This window comes from Schistocerca gregaria, chromosome 9 (genome assembly GCF_023897955.1).
Source record: "Schistocerca gregaria isolate iqSchGreg1 chromosome 9, iqSchGreg1.2, whole genome shotgun sequence".
Taxonomy (NCBI): domain Eukaryota; kingdom Metazoa; phylum Arthropoda; class Insecta; order Orthoptera; family Acrididae; genus Schistocerca; species Schistocerca gregaria.
Genome location: NC_064928.1, coordinates 187,804,514 through 187,813,818, shown reverse-complemented (window position 1 = coordinate 187,813,818; position 9,305 = coordinate 187,804,514).

Sequence of the window (9,305 nt, the reverse complement as noted above, 5' to 3'; positions counted from 1 at the left end):
TCGGGAATCTCAAAAGCGTCGGTGTTGAGAATGCTACGTCAGCATCGATTGCACCCGTACCATATTTCTATGCAACAGGAATTGCATGCCGACGACTTTGAATGTCGTGTAGAGTTCTGCCACTGGGCACAAGATAAATTACGGGACGATGACAGATTTTTTGGACGCGTTCTATTTAGCGACGAAGCGTCATTCACCAACAGCGGTAACGTAAACCAGCATAATATGCACTATTGGGCAACGGAAAATCCACGACGGCTGCGACAAGTGGAACATCAGCGACCTTGGCGGGTTAATGTATGGTGCCGCATTATTGGAGGAAGGATAATTGGTCCCCATTTTATTGATGGCAATCTAAATGGTGCAATGTATGCTGATTTCCTACGTAATGTTCTACCGATGTTGCTACAAGATGTTCCACTGCATGACAGAATGGCGAGGTACTTCCAACATGATGGATGTCCGGCAAATAGCTCGCGTGCGGTTGAAGCGGTATTGAATAGCATATTTCATGACAGGTGGATTGGTTGTCGAAGCACCATACCATGGCCCACACGTTCACCGAATCTGACGTCCCCGGATTTCTTTCTGTGGGGTAAGTTGAAGGACATTTGCTATCGTGATCCACCGACAACACCTGACAACATACGTCAGCGCATTGTCAATGCATGTGCGAACATTACGGAAGGCGAACCACTCGCTGTTGAGAGGAATGTCGTTACACGTATTGCCAAATGCACTGAGGTTGATGGACATCATTTTGAGCATTTAATGCATTAATGTGGTATTTACAGGTAATCACGCTGTAACAGCATGCGTTCTCAGAAATGATAAGCTCACAAAGGTACATGTATCACATTGGAACAACCGAAATAAAATGTTCAAACGTACACATGTTCTGCATTTTAATTTAAAAAACCTACCTGTCACCAACTGTTCGTCTAAAATTGTGAGCCATAAGTTTGTGACTATTATAGCGTCATCTACCACAAAGCGAAAAAAGTTGTCCAACTAAAACACTCATATTTCTTTACGTACTACACGAATATGTAATAAAAATGGGGTTTCTAATTTTTAAAAAAGGGCAGTTGATATTCGTTTGACCTATGGTAGCGCCATCTAGCGGGCCAATCATAGCGCCATCCGGTTTCCCCCTTCAAGCTAGACCAGTTTCGTTCTTTGTAGTTTTTTCGTTTGACGCTTATTTCGTGAGGTATTTGGCCCGGTCACGATCAGTGGACCATCCGCTATAGGGAGAGACGGGTCATATACAATATGTACAACAACCAAGAGGGAATAATAAAAGTGGACGACCAAGAACGAAGTGCTCGTATTAAGAAGGGTGTAAGACAAGGCTGTAGGCTTTCGTCCCCTCCGTTCAATCTGTACATGAGGAAGTAATGATGGAAATAAAAGAAAGTTTCAGGAGTGGAATTAAAATTGAAGGTGAAAGGGTATCAATGATACGATTCGCTGATGACATTGCTACCTGAGCGAAAGTGAAGAAGAATGAAATGATCTGCTGAACGGAATGAACAGTCTAATGAGTACACAGTATGGACAGAGAGCAAATCGAAGAAAGACGAAGGTAATGGGAAGTAGCAAAAATGAGAACAGCGAGAAACTTAACATCAGGATTGATGGTCACGAAGTAGAAGAAGTTAAGGAATTCTGCTACCTAGGCAGTAAAATAATCAATGACGGGTGGAGCAAGTAGGGCATCAAAAGCTGACTAGCAATGGCAAAAAGGGCATTTCTGGCCAAGGGAAGTCTACTAATGTCAAATATTGGCCTTAATTTGAGGAAGAAATTTCTGAGAATCTACGTCTGGAGTACAGAATTGTATGGCAGTGAAAAATAGACTGTGGGAAAACCGTAACAGAAGAGAATCGAAGCATTTGAGATGTGGTGTTACAGACGAATGTTGAAAATTAGGCAGACTGATGAGGTAAGGAATGAGGAGGTTCTGTGCAGAATCGGAAAGGAAAGGAATATGTGGAAAACACTGATAAGAAGAAGAGATAAGATGATAGGACATCTGTTAAGACATGAGGGAATGACTTCCAAGGTACTAGAGGGAGCTGTAGAGAGCAAAAACTGTAGAGGAAGACAGGGATCGGAATACATCCAGCAAATAATTGCAGACGTAGGTTGCAAATGCCGCTCTGAGATGAAAAGGTTAACAAAGGAGAGGAATTCGTGGCGGGCTGCATGAAACCAGTCAGAAGAGTGATGACCGGAAAGAAAACCAGCTATTACAGTCGTTTGTATACGTGCACGAGCTTTTGTCAGCTCAGTGTATTACGCACCACTCAATGTTTTGCAACAAATGTAGGATGTTCAAAAAAGACTCAGTACATTGAGAGGCGGTAGCATTCATCGAAACAATAAGTCCAGTAAACACGGCTCCTGAAACGCATACTTCCCGCGATGAAGAGGACTGCGCTATGCCTGGTTGCATTTATTATCGCAGTTGCATTGGCGCTCCGTCAAATGTGTCGGCAGGGTATTATGATGTCTTACTCACAGTACTCCACATACCATTAGGTGGTCTGCAGTCAGTTGTGTGGTTAGAGCTCGTGTTGTAGTGTACGTGTTTGTGTGCCTCATTGTACTATACTGTCAACCTGGAGTACGTATCGCGGTGTTTTACCCGCCTCCTGAGGAAGATTTACTTATGTGTTTACTGTCACTGCGCTTTTTTTTGCGTAAAATGGCAGTACACTTACATTTTCGCTCTTACACCACTTGTTAGCAATAAAAGCCTACTATTCGACAAGTGAAACGGTGGATATAATATTTCTCTGCCTCGTGATGACTGGGTGTTGTGTGCTGTCCTTAGGTTAGTTAGGTTTAAGTAGTTTTAAGTTCTAGGGGACTGATAACCATAGATGTTAAGTCCCATAGTGCTCGGAGCCATTCGAACCATTTTGTGGATATAATATTCTGATACGGTTTAACAAATGGACGTCATGTGCGGGTCCGTGCCCTCTGCGCTTAAAAATAACCACAGGGCAAAGTGTCCTCTGATAAGCTGTTCAGCAGACTTTTCCAGCGTCTGAGGGACACAGGTACCCTTGCACCTCAGAAGACTGACAGTGGAAGACTTCGCACAGTCCGCACGCCAGACATGGAGGAGCGAGCGCTATGTTCGGTGGGGGGGATTGGTGGTGGTGGTAAGTTCCTGTGGGACCAAACTGCTGAGGTCATCGGTCCCTAGGCTTACACGCTACTTAATCTAACATGAACTAACTTACGCTAAGTATAACACACATACACACCCATGCCCGACCGCAGCTCGTGGTCGTGCGGTAGCGTTCTCGCTTCCCGCGCCCGGGTTCGATTCCCGGCGGGGTCAGGGATTTTCTCTGCCTCGTGATGACTGGGTGTTGTGTGATGTCCTTAGGTTGGTTAGGTTTAAGTAGTTCTAAGTTCTAGGGGACTGATGACCATCGATGTTAAGTTCCATAGTGCTCAGAGCCATTTGAACCATTTTGAACACCCATGCCTGAGGGGCCAGCCAAAAAGGAGAGGCAGCCGTCTTTTTCTATTTCCATAGTAAATTTGGTACTAACATGGGTAGAATTCAAATGCTCAAGAAATCGATGTAATTCATCCATCTCGTGCGACCATACCTCATGACGTCCACGTACCTCCAGAAGAGTGTTGCCTCCCCTTTTTATGCCGTAGTTCGCTGTAAAGTTGATGGCACATTAAGACATTTCGTATATCGGACACCAACACACACAAATCTATGTCTACATGCCGGTAGCTGCCATCACACTTCACAGGTCATAGGTGTCCTTAGGACTTAAGTGCATAGGGCGCACTGTATATACGATAAAGATAATTTGCAAGAAGACCTCATGTACCTCAAGGGAATTTTTAAATCGAATGGATTTTCACCGCAACAAATTCGTAAAGCATTCAATGTAAAACCTAGAATGCAGGTATGTGATTGGGAAGATGATAGTAATTCCTTCAGATCTAGTGCGTTTTGCCCTATGTGGATGCTCTTTCCTCGAAGAGAGGCCGTATTCTTGAGAAACACTGTGTTAAGGTGATCTTCCCCCCCCCCTCCCCCCCCCCCCCACGAATATTGCGGCTTTACTCGGCTTTGTGAAGGACGATTTACAGCTTCGTAAAGCGGGTGTGTATCAGATTCCTTGTGAAATTGTGAAAAGTCGTACGTAGGTCAAACAACACGCACCGCTCATGAGAGATGTGTGGAGCATCGAAGATACACACGCTTGTTCCAGCCAGACAAGTCGGCTGTGGCCGAAAATTGTATTGATACAGGGCATTCCATGAACTACAGTGAAGATTTTAACATCCACCTTTTCCTTTAGGGTATCTGTCTTCAAGGAAGCTATAGAAATTGTTGTTGTTGTGGTCTTCAGTCCTGAGACTGGTTTGATGCAGCTCTCCATGCTACTCTATCCTGTGCAAGCTTCTTCATCTCCCAGTATCTACTGCAACCTACATCCTTCTGAATCTGCTTAGTGTATTCCACGCTGCCCTCTAATACTAAATTGGTGATCCCTTGATGCCTCAGAACCTGTCCTACCAACCGATCCCTTCTTCTGGTCAAGTTGTGCCACAAATTTCTCTTCTCCCCAATCCTATTCAATACTTCTTCATTAGTTATGTGATCTACCCATGTAATCTTCATCATTCTTCTGTAGCACCACATTTCGAAATCTTCTATTCTCTTCTTGTCCAAACTATTTATCGTCCACGTTTCACTTCCATACATGGCTACACTCCATACAAATACTTTCAGAAACGACTTCCTGGCACTTAAATCTATAATCGATGTTAACAAATTTCTGTTCTTCAGAAACGCTTTCCTTGCCATTGCCAGTCTACATTTTATATCCTCTCTACTTCGACCCCCATCAGTTATTTTGCTACCCAAATAGCAAAGCACCTTTACTGCTTTAAGTGTCTCATTTCCTAATCTAATTCCCTCAGCATCACCCGACTTAATTCGACTACATTCCATTATCCTCGTTTTGCTTTTGTTGATGTTCATCTTATATCCTCCTTTCAAGACGCTATCCATTCCATTCAACTGCTCTTCCAAGTCCTTTGCTGTCTCTGACAGAATTACAATGTCATCGGCGAACCTCAAAGTTTTTATTTCTTCACCATTGATTTTAATACCTACTCCGAATTTTTCTTTTGTTTCCTTTAGTGCTTGTTCAATATACAGATTGAATAACATCGGGGAGAGGCTACAACCCTGCCTCACTCCCTTCCCAACCACTGCTTCCCTTTCATGTCCCTCGACTCTTGTAACTGCCATCTGGTTTCTGTACAAATTGTAAATAGCTTTTCCCTCCCTGTATTTTACCCCTATCACCTTCAGAATTTAGTAAGTAGAGATAATGATTTTAATTTGTACAAAGCATGGAATCCGGCTCTTGGGGTAATTAAACTGCAGAGAAGTCGTCATGGTGTCACCGCCGACGATCATACATCGGTAAGTGATTCGAATGTCTGTACACCTTCGCCACAGGCGGCGCATGTGTGAGCGTATATCTCTGCCGCCGACCAGCATATGTGACGCGCACGCACATTTCCGCCGCCGTGGAGCATATAAGGCCGTGCTTGGCATCTTGTCGTCAGTCTTGTGACTTACTCTGAGGATGGCCGGACGATACGCGGCCGAAATATCAGTGGGGGAAATTTTATTTGCGCCGCTGCATGCCCGAAATTTAATGGACTACTTCATGAACATTGGCTGTACCCATATCATCTACAGCGTGTTCAGTACCTAGGGCCACAACATCGTCGCGGTAGACGGCCGTTCTGTCAATGGCATTTGCAGAAGTGTGCCGCAGATCCACATCCGAGGTTTTGTTTACCGATGAGGCAGGGATCGCAAGAGACGTTGTTATGACTTCCTTGACCAGCATTTATTGGCAGATGTAAATCCCCAAGCAGTCCAGGAAAGAGGACACCAACACCAGTTCTCAATCAAGTTATGGGCAGGTGTACTTGGCGATAGATTAATAGGGCCATGCGTGCTATCACTAAGGTTAACTGCGGCGCACCGTCTGGGCTTTTCTCATTAATGTATTGCCTACCTTCGCCGAGGCTGTGTCACTGTAGATACGAACACAAATGTGGTTCGTGCATGATGGCGCACCACCACACGTTCGTCACAGTGTGTGCGATCGTCGGACGCAGACAGTACAGGACCGTTGGAGTCGTCGGTGAGGGGGAAGGCAAACAGCTTGGGCTATTCATTCCTCAGACCTCAATCACATTGACCTCTGGTTATGGGGCACTTGAAGGAACTGGTCTATGCCAAGTGCGGACATAAGAAGGTCGCGTCTTCGATTCGTGGTAGCCGATACAACAACAACCTGGTATACTTCAAAGGGTGAGCCATTCCTTACGCCAGAGGGCAGAGGGGCCATTGTCATGAATGGACGCCACGTACAACGCCTCCTGTAAACACATGTTTATCGCAGAAGGTATGCGGACCCGGGTATCAAGATCATACAATGAAGGCTTTCACGACCAAATGTTTCAGCTGCCGAGAATTTTTTCGGGTTGTATGGTCCTGGTCCATGCAACTCCTCTATCCCTGACGTTTCGTCCAAAGCTACGTTGGACATCTTCGGAGGTGCTCATGGTTGTGCTGAGTCTTGCCGACTGAAGAGAAGGGCCTAAGTACCGTGGAAAGTGAGCGTGGTCTGGATTTCACGTCATAGCAGAGATCAACCTTGTTAAGGATAAAATATAACTATCGATCATTGTATGTCAAAGATTAAAACTCCTCATCGATTCTGTAGCGCCACTGTCCATATACCGGTGACTTTCATAGCTTCTTCTTTCCTGCTAAAATTATCTCCACATTTACATATTTATATATATTGCATAAGGATTCCAATCATCATCTGTTAAAATTATCCCCATATTTATATATTTAAATATGTATATATATTTCAGTGGTTCATGGTGTTCATGAACCACGGGCAACGTATGAGTGGCCAAGTAAGTGGTCCCGACAATCGGGATACCAGTTACTTTGGAATAAGGCTGGGCATCTCGGACATATTCTGTGGTCACCTTTGTGCTCATACGGCAAAGACTACCAAATCCACCGGTTAGTCCCTCAACCGTTAGGAGTAAAACTCAATGGGACTCGGGGCAAGTAAGGCTAGCAACCTGGTTCCCTGGCACTTTAAATAGGATGCTGGCAACAATCAGAGCAAAATGCCTCGGACCTTTGGAGGTGACGGAGTCCCTCCTCTAACTGACAAAGCAGGGACTCCTAAGATACGACTTGGCAAACAAATGGGAATGAGGTAGGGAGCTATTAATATCAATGGGGGCTACTCTGAGAAGAAGGTTGAGCTGACAGAGGCTGCAAGTAAGATGGGGCTGGACGTTTTAGCTGTTAGTGACATTCGGGTAAGGGGTGAGCAAGAAGAGAAAGTGGGAGAATACAAGGTCTACCTGTCAGGAGTCAAAGCAGGAATAGCACAATAGGGTGTAGGGCTTTACATCAGGAAAGAAATGGAACCCAGCGTAGTTGCAGTAAGGTATGTAAACGAACGACTGATGTGGATAGATTTGACAGTGTCTAGCAAGAAAATTAGGACTGTGTCAGTATATTCGCATTGTGAAGTGACAGATCATGATAATATGGATAGTTTTTATGAGGCACTCAGTGGTGTAGTTGTTAGGGTAAAGGACAAGGACAGTGTTCTGCTCATGGGTGATTTTAACGCCAGGATTGGAAATCGAACAGAAGGGTATGAAAAGGTTATGGGTAAATTTGGAGAGGATATGGAGGCCAACAGGTAACGGGGAACAACTCTTGGATTTCTGTGCCAGTATGGGCTTAGTAATCACAAACTCCTCTTTTAAACATAAGAACATTCACCGGTATACTTAGGAAGGCAGGGGAACCAGATCTGTCACTGACTAAATGATAACAGATCAGGAATTCAGGAAAGCTGTGAGGGACACACGTGTATTCAGGGGCTTCTTTGATGACACTGATCATTATTTAATCTGCAGTGAAATTGGGATTATGAGGCCGAAAGTGCAGGAGGTCAGGTCCATATGTAGGAGGATAAGAGTGGAGAAACGTCAGGTTAAGGAAGTCAGGCACAAGTACATAACAGTGATCTCGGAAAGGCACCAGTTAGTTGAATGTAGTCAATTATAGTTATTGGAAAAGGAATGGACAAGATACAGGGACACAGTACTAGAAGTCTTGGAACAGTAGTGTGTACAGGTAGGATGAAGCAAACAGCTTGGTGGAATGACACACTCATGGCAGCCTGTAAAAGTAAAAAGAAGGCATATCAAGAATGGCTACATACTAGAACTCAGGTAGACAGAGAGAGTCATGTTGAAGAAAGAAAAAAAGCCAAACAGATAATTGCAGCATCCAAGAAGAAATCTTTGGAAGACTTTGGAAACAGGTTGAAGACTTTGGGCCAAGCTGCTGGAAAACCATTCTGGAGTGTAATTAGCAGTCTTCGAAAGGGAGGTAAGAAGGAAATGACAAGTATTTTGGACAGATCAGGAAAACTGCTGGTGAATCCTGTGGATTCCATGGGCAGGTGGAGGGAATATTTTGAAGAGTTGCTCAATGTAGGTGAAAATGCGATCAGTAATGTTTCAGATTTCGAGGTAGAATGGGATAGGGGTGATGATGGAAATAGGATCACATTTGAGGAAGTGGAGAAAATGGTCAATAGATTGCAGTGCAATAAAGCAGCTGGGGTGGATGAAATTAAGTCGGAACTCATCAAATACAGTGGAATGTCAGGTATTAAATGGCTACACAGTATAATTGAAATGGCCTGGGAGTCGGGACAGGTTCCATCAGAATGGACAAAAGCAGTAATCACACCAATCTTTAAACATGGAAACAGAAAAGATTGTAACAACTATAGAGGTATCTCTTTAATCAGCGTTGTGGGTAAAATCTTCTCAGGTATTGTTGAAAGGAAAGTGCGAGTATTAGTTGAGGACCAATTGGATGAAAATGAGTGTGGGTTTAGGCCTCTCAGAGGTCGTCAGGACCAGATCTTTAGGTAACGGCAAATAATGGAGAAGTGTTATGAGTGGAACAGGGAATTATATCTATGCTTTATAGATCTAGAAAAGGCATCTGACCGGGTTCCTAGGAGGAAGTTATTGTCTGTTCTACGAGATTATGGAATAGGAGGCAGACTTTCTCAAGCAATTAAAGGTCTTTACATGGATAGTCAGGCAGCAGTTAGAGTTGACGGTAAATTGAGTTCATGGTTCAGAGTAGTTTCAGGGGAAAG